We start from the raw sequence: 18395 nt of genomic DNA, 5'->3' as shown, positions 1-18395 counted from the left end.
TCCTAATGACTGAAGGTAAGATTAATTAGACAAATGAGATTAAGCTACTACCTGCCAAGTCACAGTCATCATCCAGCTTTATCTACGTAATGAAGGATGATGGAAAAGGTTATCATTCGAGACTAACCCATATGTCTCCTCCTGTTTGTCCCCATCCCCAACTGGTGTGTTTTACTTATCCCTTCTGGGTGATAAAATATCTTCAACACCAGTGAGGTTCTCCAACATTCTAGATATTAAATACTTCTGTGTCAAAACCATATAATCTAAGTTAACTGTGTTAGATATCTAGATAGCACTTTTCGAAATCAAGTCTCTAGGTTTTCCTAAATTATTAATGTTTCCAGCCATAGGTCTACTTCATTATCAAGCTGGCACTGATATGTCTACAAAGTCCCTGATTTTTTTTTTCACACATCTTTCCATGTAGTTCTGTAATTTCATTGTGTTTTCCCCTTCATAAGTCATTAGTAATAATAAGCGAGTGTTTATAATCAGTGTAGCCTACACTGATTCTTTTAGTCTGTGAGTTTCTTGCTATGGTAAATCATAGATTTTTCTCTAAATGAAGTCTTTGTACCCCCAATTGTTTTCCTTGCTATAAAGTCTCCCATGGTCTTTTTAATATTAGTAAGAGATGCCTCAGTTTACCCAGAGAATTCTAAATTTGACATATGTTAAAATGCCCCCAATGCAGCCCACAGTGATATAAGGGAGGTTTACTAGACATGAAACAGGGTGTTCATCACAATAACTGGGATAATAACCTAGGTTAAGTCTGTACAAATTGGACTTTTTCCAATGAGTTCCATAGCCAATGCTTTGCAATTAAGCTTGTTGCCATACATCTAATGTCAGTTGCCAGGAATACTCTCCACATGACATCAATCTCTCCTGGTCCTAAATGTAATCATTATCTCCTAAAGCAAAACATTTATTCAGACCTCATCCCAGGACACTTCATAGTAAGAGCTATAGTATTAGCAACCCACAGAAATGACACTAACAGTAGGCTGAGAGAGCAGTGGCCTTTCTACATCATGTATTGCCAGCTAAGACATTTTTAGTTTTGGTGTCAGTACTTAAGGGCTTTTGGGAGAACTGTGCATTATCTCTCTAGCTTCTGGGATATTTACCTAAGTGAGACAACACATCAGCACATTAACAATAGTCTAATGTTGAGACCTATCTCTGAGGTTCAAATTCTACTTATACTAAGTAGCATATTTGCATAATCTCAGATGGAAAAACTTCTTTTTCACTGAGCTCACATGACTATATGTAGTTTTCCATCACTAGTTATGGTAGTTATTTCTGCATTGCAATACCTGTATCACTCCTACTGATCTATAATTATTTTTCAACAAAAATTCCAATTGGATTCATTTGTACCTGCTTCATAACAGCAAGGACAGGGTCTTGATCAATCACCTATCAGAAAATAAGACCCTAAGGAATGTAGCCAAGACTAAGAAGGAGAGAGGGTAGCAGTATAAAGGCACTAGAAAAATAAACACCCATTGAGAATGGCAAGCCTGCAATAAAACTTTGACAACAAGAAAACACAAAACCAAAGAGATTTCATAGTCGGTGCTTAAAAATTCTATTCCAGTTGATGTCCTTGAAACCCCCACGGTGGAGTAGGGCTGGGGGGGAAGGGGGCTCTAGGCCCATGTTCATAGTGCCTAAAAAATGAAAAGAGGTTTCCATGATGAGCAAAATGGACATGGATCATGACCTCATAGTGCTCACATTCTGAAAGGGAGGTCAACATTAGATAACTGCATGAAGAGACATAAACTTGTAATGAATTTCAGTTATACGGTGCTGTGGAACCAAATGATAACAGGTCATGATCTGGTCAGGCAGAACAAGAAAGGCTTCCTTCAGGAAGTGACTATTGTGTTGAGATACTAGGCAAAAAGGAACTGGGAGTGGTGATCTGTTGAGGGAGAAATAATCATGTGCAAAGACTTTGGTGGAAGGTCATATGATGTGCCTAGAATGCAAGAAAGGTGAAGAGCACAGTGTGAAATAAGTGGGGGACATTTAGAAAAGGGCTAAACCACTCGAATCAAATAAGTTAATGTCTATTAAAAAGTACTGGAAGGTGTCAAATAATAATATATTGATTATTACGATAAATGGTTAAGCCACTGTCAATTAATGTTATCAGAGTTGATAATTTCCAAGTCTTAAACATAGGGAAATTTGTTTCAGAAAAATAAAAATATGATATATTTAATGTCAGTAAGAATACTTAATATTTAGAAGGCATATTAGTTTTGTAGAGTGATTATCATTACTGCTGTGCATATAGTAAATTATCTTTAGATACATATATACATATGTATATATTTAGACAGGCATGCACATTTCCTGTTCAGATATTATTGTTTATTGTTTAATTTTATCACAGTGCTTTAGTTAAACAAGAAGGAACAGTAGAAACAGACAAAAATACTATTTTACTGACCAAGACTAATTGAAAATGCCACAGTGAGAAAAATAACCATCATAACAACAACCACTACCTCAACTGTCCTCCACTAGTAACGAATAGATATTCCATTGCCTCATTATTTTACTACTTCTCCATGCTTTACTTCCTCTAAGAAAGTTCCTAGTATTCCATTTATTTTTAAAGGGATTTTAATGGACGTGCTATGAATTTTCAATGAGCTATTTGAAATCTGAGGAACCTAATTAGGAATGTATTTACTTTCTCTTTTTTTCAGGGTGATTAATTCCATGCAAGACTTTCAGCCTAATGTTACTCCAAAGAAAAAAATAGAAAGGAAAAAGGAGGTTCTACTTCTACAGACTAATGGACTGGTAATTTAAAAATTGAATTAAGCATTAACTCAGAAGAGTCCTTCTCAATATATAAATTATTTCTGTTTAGCCTTCTATTGCCAGGTTAATTAAGGAAATCCTCCAGCCTTGATTATAACCATTAGTAAATGAAAATGTATTTGAATTCACTAGTCTTGTGATTTACACTAGAGAATCTATGTGAGTAAATATATTTCCTATGCTAACAGCTTTCATAAAGTCAGATGTGTTATTTAGAAAAGTCAGCTTTATCTGTGGAAAACAAAAATTTATTAAGTATCTAATTTATTGTTTGGGCATATAAAATCTCTGTAGGTTCTTGTGGGGTTGCCTTTAAGAAACAAACCTTATATATCTCTATATCTTCAAGATGTGTGAAATCAACTCAAGCTTAGTCGGTCCTCCATTTCTTTAAAAAAGCAAAACCTAGAAAATCTGAAATGTCTCCCTCAAGTTGCTTTATTTAATAAAAAGCGCAAGAACAAAAACAGCCAAAGCAATTTTTAAGATAAATGAATAAATGATGTACGAAAAGAGTACAAGGTAATAAAACATGCATAGAAAAAACCTACACTAAAATAATGATTTGTAATCTATCTTCTGCATACTCAGACTCATCATTTTATGCTACAGTTATAGTTATAATGAATTAACTTCAATATAACCTAATATATCCTATTTGTTTATGTCTTAAAAGTAGTCCTTCTACATTACTTTGAGTACACTAGCAACAACATACTGAATGCCTGTTTTAACTATTAAATAGATAGCACCACAATTCAGAAATAAATTCTTAACAACAGTCTTTCTGTTCCCTTAAAGATATAGACCTATCTATTGCTGGCATATTGAAGCTGTAATATGTTGCAAAATAAAACTAAGGTTATTAAGTATTTTCTATCCATTCTCTTCAAGGAAATTTTAATTGCTAAGCACCTAATTAAAATAAATAATCTAGGCTAAATCAAACTTTTACTGTCTATAAAAATGCACTCATAATCATTTTGTGTGGTGACATTTTGACACAAATATATCCCTAAGAGAAGCAAGGGACGCCTACACCGAGTATTTGGGAAATGGGAAAAAAGAAATATGTCAAATTTAAACCAAATAAACTAGAAAAATGGCAAAACAATAGGACTAGAAGTATGAACTAGGAAAGTCTGAACATTCCCCAAGATACCGTTTTTACTTTTCAAATCCTATAAACATAAACAATCATGTAATTGATGTATTTACCTGATATATCCAGTAATTAAAAAGCCCAAAGATAAGTATGCAGCTGGGAATTGGTTTGGGGGTGGCGTGTAATATATTACATTACGCATCTTGTACAATCTTCATGTCCTGATTTCAATCCATGTCCCTACCTGTGATTTCTCTTTTATTTTTTAGTATGCATATTTGTAAGTTGCCATAAATTCTCCTTCAAGGACACAGAGAACACGTTACTCAGTAAACCAACAAATCAAGAGAAATGTCATTTCCTGCACCAGTCTCTTACTCTCCATATACCATTGGAGATCACAGTCATGAAAAGGGTAGTTGATATTTAAGAATCAAAAGACCAGAGATTTTATTCCATCTTCTTAATTCATTAGACAAGCAAATTTAATAAAATATTTGGTCATGCTGAATCCATTTGCTTATGTGCAAACATTATTTTAATCTCTCCCCTTTCTATGCCTCAAAGCTGCAAATATAAATCATGATAACCATGTGAAGCAATCCTGAAAAAAATCTCAGAAAACCCCATAAACATATGGGTTATCAACATAAAAAGTAATAACTATATCTTCAGAAAGATAAAACTCAAAAAAGAAGTCAAATAGTTAGTGATGAATAATCCTGGTTTTAATTTGTATATGAATTTGCAAGATTTCCAGTTAGCCTCCTCTAAGTATTTTTAAAACCACGGGCAACGATCAAACTGAATGTAGTCAACTTACTTCTGGAGCCAGAAGAGTTCCTCACTGCTGTGAAGGAGTCAGCACTCTGCCTGGCTGCTGAAGAAGACGGACAGGGTGAAAGCATCTCCAAAGCTGATTCTGAGGATAGTGTCAGAAGGGTGCTCAGCTACTACATATCTTCCCAACACCTGGCTGAATGGTTACAGGGACTCTTCAAAGGAGACAAGCACAAAAAGAGTGTATCAAAATATGTCTATAAAGTATCTTTGAAAAATAGAGTTGCTGTTAACTGTGTGATCAATCCCAAAATATATCAGGAATATCACTAAATATAATTTGAATAGATTTGCATAATAAGGCTTTGTAATGGCCCTGATTCCAACAGCTATGTCAGCGTTGTGTTTTTCATCTTTAGAAGTTTTCTTATCTCATAATTGAAGATAGTTTAAACAATTGAAAGATAAGATAGTTCAATTTTCTTTACATTTCAATTAATTCAACTTGCAGACTAATGTTAAAAAAATTACAAAAGTCAAGAAATGTTTAACCATCATCTACTATGTACCAGGCACATGATACTGGCCATTCAGCAGTGAATGAAGCTCATAAATCCTGCCCTCATAGCAGCAAACTGTTTTATGTTGTGATGCCTGTATTTCCTTCAAGACAGAATCTACTTATTTAAACACATCGATAATCTACAGAGGAAATCCTCAGATGTGCCACTTGTATTTGAACTTCATGTCAGAAGATTGCTGATTTCTACCTATTTCTGAGAGTCCCGTATTAATCTAAATAATAACTGATCTACCTCTAGGAGACACAATATTTAACTTTCTTTCCCCTAACATCTATATAATAATGCCAATTAATATTCAACCACTATCACTTTTAATGCAGAAATAGGCTGAATTGTTTAAAATGTTTTTTTAAATGAACAAAGGCATTGTAATTTTACTTAGGCCATGATTTATTGTATCTGCAGAAGCAAAAGTGAGGAATAATATAATTCCAAAGGGTATTATTAAGAATCATGTAAGATGATACAAAAACAGTTTGGGTTTTGTTTATTGTTTCTGCTGTCTCCATTTGTAAAAATGTGTGAATGATCTTATAAAGTCAAAATTTAAGAGGGCGATTATATTGTCCTGAGATGGCTGATAATTACGGCTTAAAAAAAAAAAAAAAGTAAAGCTACTGCTTAAAGTTTATATTGAAATTACTCAGGAATGTTAAAAATCAATGAACAGATTAATGGTAAAGTGGAATAAAAGTAAATTACAGTTCATTTCAAATTACCTTTATGAATCTGCCAACTGATGTTATCTTTTTAAAATTTATATTTATTACAAAAGATAGATGTGTCTTAGAGAATTAGGGAATAACTTAGATATACCACATACACACATACATGAATATAAGTCAATCATATGCCAACCATTCTGAGACAGCTATCATTTGCCTTGTTATTTATTTCTTTCCATGAATATTTTAATTTTTACATTTTATATGCATGATAAAAATATAAGAAATACAAAAGCAAATCTCCCTCCAAAGCAAGACATATACCCCTTAGAAGAAACCAATTTCAAATTTCAAGAACATCCTCCCAGAAATACTTTACGCATATATGAATGTGAGTCTGTGTGTGTGGATTTTTATACATATATAATATTGTACCCTATTTTGCTCTATTCCTTTTATTTCATACACCATGAAGATCACTCCTGTTTTCTATTATCGACCCTATTCATTCTATCCATGAGTTTCTATTATATACATACAATATAATCTGCTCATAATATGTCCAGGTTGAAAATTAGCAAATGTCCAGGATTTTATCATAAGATGATATAATCAATGTCCTATTATACATCTATCTATGTACACATATTAGTGAATACATTTATGACAAATTCCTAGAAGTAAAATGTTTAGGTACAGAAGCCTGTTATTGAAACTCTGATTATGCTCCCTCCCTGTAGTAAAGAGGAAGTATAAAGCAAGAGCAAAATATTATTAATATCTCCAATTATTATACTAACAATAAAAAAGGACTGATGATCAACAGTATTTCCATGTCTTCATTTTAGCGTGGAAAGCATAGTAACCGCTACAATCCTTTCTAAATTCTAATAACCCAAAGCTCTTTTTATCTACAGTTATATCATTTATTAATGATAACATTTTCCCTTTTCTTACAATAACTTTTATTAAGTACTTACTATGTGCCAGCTGCCAAAAAGCATCTATTATCTAAACCAATTCTCCCAAGAATCAAATGAAATAAATGCATATTCTTATACACTGCTATGAAAAGTAGGGATAGAGGCAAGTCAACTAGCCTTGAGCAAGGTCATATAGCTAGCACCAGGCAAGCCTGGGACTCTTAATCTAGGGCTAGCTCACTCCAAATCAATGCTCCTATATCTGATATTGTAAGTGAAGATTTCAGAAAGCCATTATAGGATTCTATAATAAAGAAACACAAAGAAGGTGCTGGGTTTTTTGTGGTTTTTTTTTTTGTTTTGCTTTTTGCTTTTTAGTCCATATATTTTGGTCAGTGCAATGCCAAAAATAGTAGGTTTTAGACTGGTATTCCAATACTGCAATTTTGTAGTGCGATCTTACAAAGATGTCCTTTTCTACTTGATAATATCTTGAAATAAAACATCTTATGAGAAATTCTGATCAGTCCCTTAGTTCCAAGTTGTTGCTATGTTGGCCTTCTTCCACAGTCTTAGAAAATTTGGCAACTGTTATTGTTTATGTACATGTATTCCCAAGAAATATGGTTCTTCCTCCAACAATTATCTTGAATGCCAACATTAAACTCTGAAAGAACTCAGGAAACATGGGCAAGACTCAGAAAGTTATTAGGGAATATTTTTTTCAAAATGGAGAATCATGATCCCTTCCAGATCCTAGTGGCATTTTCTTCCCCTCAAGGTCTTCGCTAAGTGCTCATCAGTTGTCTGAACATATACTTTGATTCAAATCTCACTATCAAAAAAAAAAAAACAAATCTCACTATCGATAAAGGCAGGACTTTAAAAGTCTTATGAGCCTTGACTGGAATCATAGCAATGACCATATTACTCAGTTTTCTCTCTTAAAATGAAAAACAGTATTACAAAAAGTTGTCATTATTTCAAGGTATCATACATCTGAAAGTACCAATCTGGAATAGAATTCATTGTAGGCATGTGATAATTTTGTTTCCCTCAGGAAGTTTTTCCTAAGGTTGCCCTAAGTTTTACCACATTGATCACTAAAGAAACCCTTGAAATATTTGAAGGTAGCAGTAACATAATCTTAAGTATTTCCTTCAAATTTAAAGATCCAGTTTGAGGGCACCTGGGTGGCTCAGTTGGTTAAGCGACTGCCTTCGGCTCAGGTCATGATCCTGGAGTCCCAGGATCGAGTCCTGCATCGGGCTCCCTGCTCAGCAGGGAGTCTGCTTCTCCCTCTGACCCTCCCCCCTCTCGTGCTCTCTCTCCCATTCTCTCTCAAATGAATAAATAAAATCTTTAAAAAAAAAAAAATTTAAAGATCCAGTTTGAGCAATTATGAATCCACCAAAAAGCATCATTACTTATCTTTCTCCACCTTACCTCTAATAGTACAAAATAAATAACATGAAGGAGCTGATCTCATTAGTTTTTAATTATATCTACCTTGTGTTGAAAATGATTAAAAATTAAACATTTAGTCGTCCAGATGTTTCAGCTACATGATGCAAAAACCCAGCTGTTTTGAAATATATGATGAATAAATGAATTAGATGGTTTCACTGTAATTTAGTCAATCACTTATTTGATAATCATATAATAATATATTGTTTGGTATAATATAGCCATGATCTTAGTGGACTACTCCAAAAATGAGGGTATAATATAAGAAATACTATTTTATTAAGACAAATAACTTGAAAAAAAATTTGGACCAGAAATACAGAATAAAATCAGAAATTATTTTTTGATAATGGGTTTTTGAAATGCATAAATATTCAGGGGGATTCATAAAAATGCTATTATTAAAACATGCTTGCCTCATCACCAGTATTGTTAAACCTAATTTAAAAATTAAATCAGAAACCCTGATTGAATATGACCTCACTGATATGAGGAATTCTTAATCTCAGGAAACAAACTGAGGGTTGCTGGAGTGGAGGGGGTGGGAGGGATGGGGTGGCTGGGTGATAGACATTGGGGAGGGTATGTGCTATGGTGAGCGCTGTGAATTGTGTAAGACCGTTGAATCACAGACCTGTACCTCTGAAACAAATAATGCAATATATGTTAAGAAAAAAAAGAAGAAGATAGCAGGAGGGGAAGAATGAAGGGGAGGAATCGGAGGGGGAGACGAACCATGAGAGACGATGGACTCTGAGAAACAAACTGAGGGTTCTAGAGGGGAGGGGGGTGGGGGGATGGGTTAGCCTGGTGATGGGTATTAAAGAGGGCACGCTCTGCATGGAGCACTGGGTGTTATGCACAAACAATGAATCATGGAACACTACATCAAAAACTAATGATGTAATGTATGGTGATTAACATAACAATAAAAAATTTTTAAAAAAAGAAACCCTGATTGAATATGGAAATCTATTTGTGTTACTGAATAAAGTGTACCATATACCCAGCTATAGGAAAATGTTTACAAATTATTATACACATCCAGGATCATATGATAAATAAATTAATGCACCACTAGAACATTTGTTGCTTAATGTAAATGTCACTTTGTAAATGAGAACAACTAATCATTCCTTTCCTCTAATAGCAAGTGTTCAGCAGTTAAATAAAACATAAATCTTGGTGACCTAAAAATTTTACTACTGCATTTGTAATTTCCTGTTAACAACTCAAGAAAATAATTTTAAGTGATGCTGTATTTCAGTAAGATGCAACCCAAGGTGGAGGCTTATTTGGGAGGGGCAGGGAGAAAGTATAGACAGTTAACAGGAGGAACTGTGGTAATAGAACTGCTCTATATTTTGACTGTGTTTATATCACCTACATATGTGATAAAATTTAGGAAACAAAATGTAAATACCCACAAGTATATGTAAAACTGATAACCTGAATAAGATAAGTAGATGGACTCAATGTCAGTTCCCTGGTTGCAAAATTAGATATTGTACTACAGTTATACAAAAGGTTACCATTAGGAATAAAACTCTGCATAGGGTATATGGGATCTCTCTGAATTATTTATCTCAACTGCATATGAATCTACATAATGGTATATCAGGTGACTCAGAGTGACCCTTAAGGGCCAATAATTTCAGGCTGCAGTCTCAGCATTCATTAATAGAAAAGGAATATCTAGAACACCAAGTTTAAGATTGCAATGAATTATTTGGTCCTTATCAAATCACATCTGGGTTACAGTGTGTCTCACAGAAAGACTGGGAAAAAACTTAAATCCATTAGTCAATGAAAAGGATTGAATTGCTCCTTGCTTTGGGTGCTAGAGTGCATCAGTGACATTATTGTCAGGACAAGGATTAGATTTTATACCAGGAATGTGGTATAGTAAATTATCTAACTGCTGAGTGCCCTACTGGGGTGAGGTTGAATAGAGTCTCTACCTGCTCTTAACTGGTATTTTCCTTTCTTAGTTAATAATCAAAGAAAATGTAGATTTCTTGTGTTTGGGAAATGTGAGGTGGTTTAAGAGTGGAAGAAAATGCTTAGTAGTGTGGACAGGAATTCTGTGGGTTTTTTTGGTGGTGGTGGTTGTTTCTTCATTTTTAATCAATGTTAAGCTCTTATCAAATGCTTAACAAATTATATTAAAAATACATCCACTTAAAATTTATAAATCTAAACAAATGCATCTATGATATAAGTAAATTGAACCCACAACAGGCATACTATATAAATATATATAGTATAGTAGAAATATCTATACAGTATATATATTAGAAATATATACTTTAAGCATATATGAATAAAGTAGATATTTTTATTAAGCACACCCACATAAGTGTGTACTAGAATACTATAGAAGTATATATAGTGGGATATTTTAATGTATATAGATATAGGTGGATCAAAAGAGAGAAAGAGAGAGAGAACATGCTCTATAATAAGAACCCTAGAGCGTATATATTTGACTAAAATCAGTGAGTTGAACATCAGGCTGTAAGTCCTGAGTAACTACTGAGAAACTGTGATTAAATGATTTTGGAGCAATCTTAGACAATCCAAGGACTACATGAAAACTGGGAGCTGAAAACACTGCAAATATGCTGAAAAGCAATATGCGTGTAGAAAATATCTAAAAGCACAAGGAATACTTCTTTGTGGGGATGAGGGCTGGCTTAAAACCATTCTTCCAACTACAGAGAAGAACTAGGAGAATGGAAGTGAGAGAAAGCACACTTATAATGTACGACTAAAGGCACCTCGTGTACCCTAGATCTCCAATTGGCCTATAAATTCTTTGAGTCCCTGGAACATCATATGGATAACGGTGTACCTCATAGCATCCACCGTGCTCACTTACATACAACAGACACGTGAGAAATACAAATTAAAGAATTTTAACTGCAAACAAAGGAAAACCATATACTAAAAAAACTCAGGGAGTTAACACTTGAAGAGAAAGTTTCTAAGAGAAAAGATGATTTAAAAAGAGAAGAAAGTTCTAAAAGTAAAATCTGTATGATACAATTAGAAATGATTTTTGATGGTAAAGAGGTTATTGGAAGGTAAGTTAAACCATGAAGACTGCAGAGGAGAAATTCTCCATAAAGTCAGATTATAAAGTGGCAAGTATAAAACAGATGGAAGGACGTAGAACCAAAGATGAATATAAAATAGTGTTTGCAAAATCACTTTCAGATACATTATTTCATTACACAGTAACCCCGCTGTCCTTGGTCTTTTCTTGCTCAGCATTTTAATACTGACTTGCAAGAGGACATAAGAAACGTGCTTATTAAATCTGTGAATCTGTGACTGACACAAAACTGGGATTTAAAAATGTCTCCATAGGTTTAATGGATGGGCCAAGACTGTCAAAATGAAATATAATGGAGCCAAAGGTAAAGATGCTTAGATTAAAAAATTAAGCTATTATAGTGTAGGGTGAAGGATATGTCTTTAAAGGCAGTTTATATGAAATACACTTAGAGTATTAATTGTCCCCATGGTCCTAAGGGCCAATAGTTTCAGGGCTGCAATCTCAGCATTCATTAATAGAAAAGAAATACCTAGAACAACAAGTTTAATAGTCACAGTGAATTATTTAGTCCTTATCAAACCTCATCTGAAATACAGTTTGTCTCATTCTGAATTCTTGCGAAACATGCCTAGAGACAGACTCCCAAAGAAAGCATGGCCAATCCCAACCACTACAATGAAAAACAGTTGAAAACTAAAACTGGAAATATTATCTTGGAAAAAGATTAAGAAACAGGGCAGATATCTTCAAATACCATTTGTAAGAGGAGGGAGGAGGTGGTGTTAAAGTCAGAGACTCAGAATGAAGAATAAGAACTTCCTGGGGATTTTGTACATTAAGGATCATGCTATTTTCATAGTACTGCATTAGTATGGTCTGCCTGAGAGCTCACTGTTAGCCAACAGGTTCATTCTATATAACTATCAAAGATGATGTTCTTGCATGGGACTTAAGGTCAGAAGAGATGGCCATGAGAATACCTTCTAATGTTAATATTTTATGAGATTGCCTCTAAGGCAAACTGACTTTCCTGCACCCTGAGAGTGTGGCTCTGTGGAGTGGCCTCTTCCAAAGCTATGAGAAAAAGAGATACATGTATATTTCATCACTGAATTTATAAAATGATAAATATTTACGATTATAAATGAGAAAATTTACCTCAAATTCTAAGACATATCTCTAAGCAATAGATTCCTACTCCAACACATATGTGTGGGGGGGGGGGTTTAGTGTTAATTATTTTTTCAATAAGTTCTAGTTTGTGATTTTGATGTTTGACCAAGGGAACTGTAACTTCCTTTATAACTAAAAATATGTGCATTTAAATTTTACTGTAAGTGCTATTAGCTCTGTAAACTTTTTTTTTTTTTTTTTTTTTTTTAATATTTTATTTATTTATTTGAGACAGAGAGAATGAGAGAGACAGAGCACATGAGAGGGGGGAGGGTCAGAGGGAGAAGCAGGCTCCCTGCCGAGCAGGGAGCCCGATGCGGGACTCGATCCAGGGACTCCAGGATCATGACCTGAGCCGAAGGCAGTCGCTTAACCAACTGAGCCACCCAGGCGCCCTAGCTCTGTAAACTTTAAGTCTCTAAGACCACAATTTAATTTTCTTCTTTAGGGTGATTATATGCATTAGCTAAATGAGTCTGCATTGGTGTAACTAACCTCAGAATAAAATAAAAACTAATTTCAAACTTTTATGTTTTACCATTTTCAAAGCTTTTTCACACATATTATTTAGCGCGGTCTTCAAAATAGTCTTACAAAGCAGGTAGCACTGTTATTTGATCTCATTTCAAAGGCCCAAATATAAAAAGGCATTTGCACAAAGCCATACTGCTCTTTGGTAGGAGGTAAAAGAACAGATTATAGAATCTCTGATTCTTATAAGTCTCTTTCCATTCAACTCCATTTTAAACAATTTTAAAAAAAGTTATTCATGCACAGGAAACTTCAACCAAGTTATGTCAAGAAAGAAGAGAATTGATAGCACTATAAGGGATGTGAGCAATAAGAAATAAAATGGAAATTTAACTCATAGGAGCCAAATTGGTAAATCATTTATGCACACTTCTAATTTATTTTGGAGCTAACGGCAATATATGTTGAAATTTATCTCAATATATCAAAAATGAATAAACTGAAGAGAAAATGTATTTTAATATAGAAATGAAAGTTAGAGACAGTTTCAAAATGTGCATGTATGCCTATTGATGTTGGCTTTAAGTTACTATTTTTGAGATTACATTATTAAAATATGTGGTTTTCTGACCTCTATCAGTAACTACACTTCTTAATTATTGAAATAATTGAATGTTAATGGCACTTTAAATTAGGATAAAATTTTCTCATCTAATCAATGAAGTTCTCTTGATTCAACAGCCTCAATATCCTAGATCTGTTTGCACCCGTTCCTCACTACCATTATCGTAATTCACTATTTCACTATATTTTACCTACATTAATACAACAGCTTCATAAATGGAATTTTTGTTCCCATCTTATCACAAGACAACATATTGTCCAAATTTTCATTTTGCCACCACCATAATTATCTCTATAAAATGCATATCAAATTATGTGCCATATATAAAATTCTAATATGGCATACAAGGCCCATAAGTATCTGGCTTCAAACATTCTTCATGCCCCTAAGCTCCATGCATACTAACCTGTATCTTTTCAAAGACAAACTTGAAAATCTCACACCATACTTGCAAGTCCTCAAAACAACTCGCCTTTTGGATATGTGAGGCATCTGCATTGGCTGTTCCTTCAATATTCCTCTCTTCTTTGCCTAGCTAACTCCTTATCTTCCAAAATTAGCCCCAATGTTGAAGTGAGACAGAGAGGGGAAAACACACACACACACACACACACACACACACAGAACAAGAATGGGTCACATGATCAAATTTATATTAACAAAAAATTATTCTGGCTAATGCTGGCCAATGTGGAAGAAGAGAAACACGTTAGGAGATGATTTCCACAGCCCAGGACACAGACAAAATTTTTAGAGTAGGATGGTGGCATAAACACAAATGGAACTTGGTACACATCTGTCTGCTGTTGAACCATTGCAAACCTCATGCTACAAAGATCATACCTAAAATTGTGACTCTATCACTGACTAGCTTTATGATTATGAGAAAGCCCTTTTACCTAAGCACCAATGACCTCATCTAATATATTTTATGTGAAAATTAAATGAGATCATGTAAGTGAAGAATTAACACAAAAGCCTGGAATATAGCTGCTAGTCAAAGGGGGGATTACCTTTTAAAAAGTATCAAATAAGGTAAGTTTCAGAAAAATTTAAAAAAGTAGAGGAACATTACAAATACCAGATGCACACTTAGAGAAGAAAATGACCCCCAAAATTCATATGATCTAAAAACATAATGTTAACAACAATAACAACAAACCAACCAAAAAAATCAAAAGGTTTAGATAAATTCAACCATAAGCAAAAGGAAAAAAATAGAATGACAAAGACTTATAGTCTGTGTGTGCTCAGACCTTAGTCCTAGACTCAACACTGAACACTCAATATTTTTTTTGTTGTGGTTGTTCTTGGGCAAGTTAATTAATTTCTTGAATTATTAAATATTTTAGTTATAAAGTAAGGCACTTGGACTATATAAATACAAAGTTTCTTTTCACTTTTGAAACTGAACATCTAGATACCAAATGCTCATTTTGTGCAAGGCACTCTACTGGGCACTACCCATTAAATAACCTCACAAGGGCCTTTTATTCAATTTCAAACCAGAGTGCAAAAATACAGAAAAAAAAAAAAATTCAATTTAAAAAATCACCTCTTTCCAGATGGTAGCTACACTTGCTGTGAGCAGAGCATAACATATAGACTTATCAAATCACTGTGCTGTATACATGAAATTAATATAATATTGTGCATCAGCAATAGTTCAATTAAAAAAATCATCTCTTCCATAAAAGTATTGAAAATATCAAGAGCTGTTCAAGCATTATTTAACCAAGGTAAGAAATTATTGAAATTACAAAAGTGCTTTCATTCAAACTAATAATCTCCCTGTACTTAAAAGGGATTAATGTAAAATAAATAAATAAGGATAGGGAATACAGTTTTTGATAGCTTGATTACATGATAAATTGCAAAAAGTGAGCTTACTATTGGAAACCTTCACTTTGGATTTCTAACTACAATTCAGATTCACTTTTTAAAGATGCCATATGTAAATAGTTAATTCATGTATTGAACTGAAGGGGAGTTTTTAAGCCAAAATGGATGGGTCTTTAGCATTATCAGTTAGTAAGCTCATTTTTCTTAAAAGGCCTCACAAAAACAACATACTTGATCAATTTTTGATGGAGTCATTAAAATTAAAGTTGCCATTTTTGTCAAAGTGATAAAAATGTCTCTCATCTAAAATGCTCAGATATTCAACTGAGTTAAGAACATTAGAACCAAGAGACTCATAAAATGTTTTGGCTTCAAGATAAAAGACAGCTATAAAATTTGGAAAAATTCCCAATCTTATGCAGTAGACTTGATGGATTCTCTTAATGATGAAGAACTTAAAAAGAAGTCTAGAGAAAGACTACAACTCTTATTTGCAAAGGAAATCTGAGAGTTAATTAAAGGACTAGAAACATATGTAAGGATAATGCAATGTCTTACACTCTTGTCTTATTAAAACATAGATAGGGATACAGGTTTCAATTTATTTTATTTTTATAGTCAATTTTTTGGCCAATTTTTGAAAGAGGTATGTTTTTCCTTCATTGAGAATCTTTGAGTTCATTAAGATGATCTATCTCTATGAGGCTCAGACACTGTCAGATTTTTTTGCTGAGTGATTCTATCCAGTCTTTCATTTTCCTCTCAATTACAGATTGTTTTAAAAATTTTTAGTCTGAACTCTCAAAGAGGTAGTTACAGCCATTTTATTTGTGTTTTCTTCAAAAAGAAGCAACACCAACTAATTTTGTCTGCACGTATTTTACTGACTGCTGACCCTGCAAGTTTATCCAATAAATGTGACTAACGGCAGATTGCCCAAAGTGAGGTACAGCCCCTTAGATTTTGTAAAAGCCACACACAGAGCAGAAATATTGCCAACATCATCGCCAGAATCTTCCCACTAAATGAGGACTGATCTGAAAATAAGGACAGGCCATGTTATTGCAGTGTCATGAAAACAAAGCAGATACTACCTGAAATGAAAAAAATAAAAGCTCCTTAAGGATGTCCTAATGTAATTTGTGTGTGATTAAAGCTAGAAGAAATTCCTAAAGAAGAATATGAGGAGAAATAAAAGTGGTCTTCTTAGGACACAGATCATGAACAAAATTACTTTAGGTGAAAATGAATTTAGGACCATTCAGATGGTTTTCTTCCAATAGACTTGTCATATTCTCAATAAATCCTAAATGCTACAATAAGTTTCTTCCAAAAAAAAAAAAAAAAACTCTGAAAGAAGATCTGGGTGTTTCTTAACATGGTGTTCCTGAAAAGTAAAACTTCTTTTGATATTTCAAAAAAGCATTTAATAATCAACCCTTAAGCAAAGATGTAAGGAGGTGAATTTTTTTTTTTTTTAATCTTTCTCTTTTGGCCATATGGCCTTTTTCAGTATCCATTCCTGATATGACAAGACCATAAATATCTCCATACTATCCTGGAATATCAAATTCAGTCCCATCTGCAACTGGCCTTTCTGGAGTGAGAGAGAGTAATCGCATTTGAGATTATTGGCTACCCCCATACTTCCTGCCCCTCAACACACAAACCTCCCAAAACCAACACAACTTTCATGGTTGAAATATTTTAGTCATACAGACAGTAAAAGGACTTTGGTTCAGAGTCATATATGCAGCCAAAGGCATTGACAGTATGAAGATCCATACTTTCCAGACTTCAAGTCTGAATATTTTGAAATTTTTTATTGTTGATAGTTTGTTTTTATTCTTAATTTTTCATTATTTACTTTTTTTTACCACACCATGCTGCTTGACTTTTGCTACTTCACCTCAATTGCTGAAATTTATAAAGCACTTACCCCAATATTAAATGTTATTAAGGTAAAACATTACCAATAAACAGCTCATCATTTAATTTAAAAATGCCTTTTAAGTTAATTTCCAACATTAAGATTATATTCCTCTGGGCATGTATAAAATCATTAGCCTCAAGTAAATGATTAATAAAAGTTTTTCACTGTGAAAAGCCAATGGACGTTCCATTTTCAATTGGAAGTGCCTTACTGTGTACAAGTATTCACATATTGCAAAGGTTTCATAAAATGCTACAATATTATAACCCTGTCCTGGAACAACATTCAAATTAAGACTAAGATATGGAAAAAGAACTAGTAAACAGCCTGAAAACCAAATAAATAATTTTACATAAAAATGTTAATACATACAATTACCTTTTATTTATTCATGTTAATACTATATGCATATATTGCTCTGGCAAATATTATGTTGATTTAGTCTTTTTACTGACAACTTATCAACTATCTATTAAAGTAGTACTCATATTACTATATGGCATATATTTATACAGTTTAACAGTTTAACTATAATATGTTTTAGAACTCTGAACCTCACGTAAAGGAGGAAGGTTAATAATAGAATAATCTGACAGAGGAGAATATGGTGCATCAAAATCTAAAGAGCCTTTGAAAAGTAATGACTGATTCCTATGACGGTCATTAAAAAGTCAAAAGAGTAGGAAAAGGGGCACCTGGGTGGCTCAGTCATTAAGCATCCGCCTTCGGCTCAGGTCATGATTCCGGGGTCCTGGGATCGAGCCCCGCATCGGGCTCCCTGCTCAGCAGGAAGCCTGCTTCTCCCTCTCCCACTCCCCCTGCTTGTGTTCCCTCTCTCGCTGTGTCTCTCTCTGTCAAATAAATAAAATCTTTAAAAAAAAAAAAAAAAAAGAGTAGGAAAAACACATGA

The 18395-nt window shown here is 33.7% G+C and overlaps 1 protein-coding gene across 9 annotated transcripts in view; it reads right to left on the bottom strand.

The window, feature by feature from the left end:
• The window catches only part of LRFN5 (leucine rich repeat and fibronectin type III domain containing 5), a 258300-nt gene that overhangs the window by 133678 nt on the left and 106227 nt on the right, over nt 1-18395 (bottom strand). For 8 of the 9 annotated variants that reach the window (XR_013440671.1, XM_078053622.1, XM_078053623.1 and 5 more), the window contains one exon: nt 4785-4956. The exons of the other annotated variant lie outside the window; for it this stretch is intronic. The gene's annotated coding sequence lies outside the window, so the exon portion shown is untranslated. The remainder of the gene's footprint in view (nt 1-4784; nt 4957-18395) is intronic. 9 annotated transcript variants of the gene reach the window in all.

This window comes from Halichoerus grypus, chromosome 8, assembly GCF_964656455.1.
Source record: "Halichoerus grypus chromosome 8, mHalGry1.hap1.1, whole genome shotgun sequence".
Taxonomy (NCBI): Eukaryota; Metazoa; Chordata; class Mammalia; order Carnivora; family Phocidae; genus Halichoerus; species Halichoerus grypus.
Note: the sequence above shows the minus strand (reverse complement) of the source record. Positions and strands in the feature narration are given on the sequence as shown.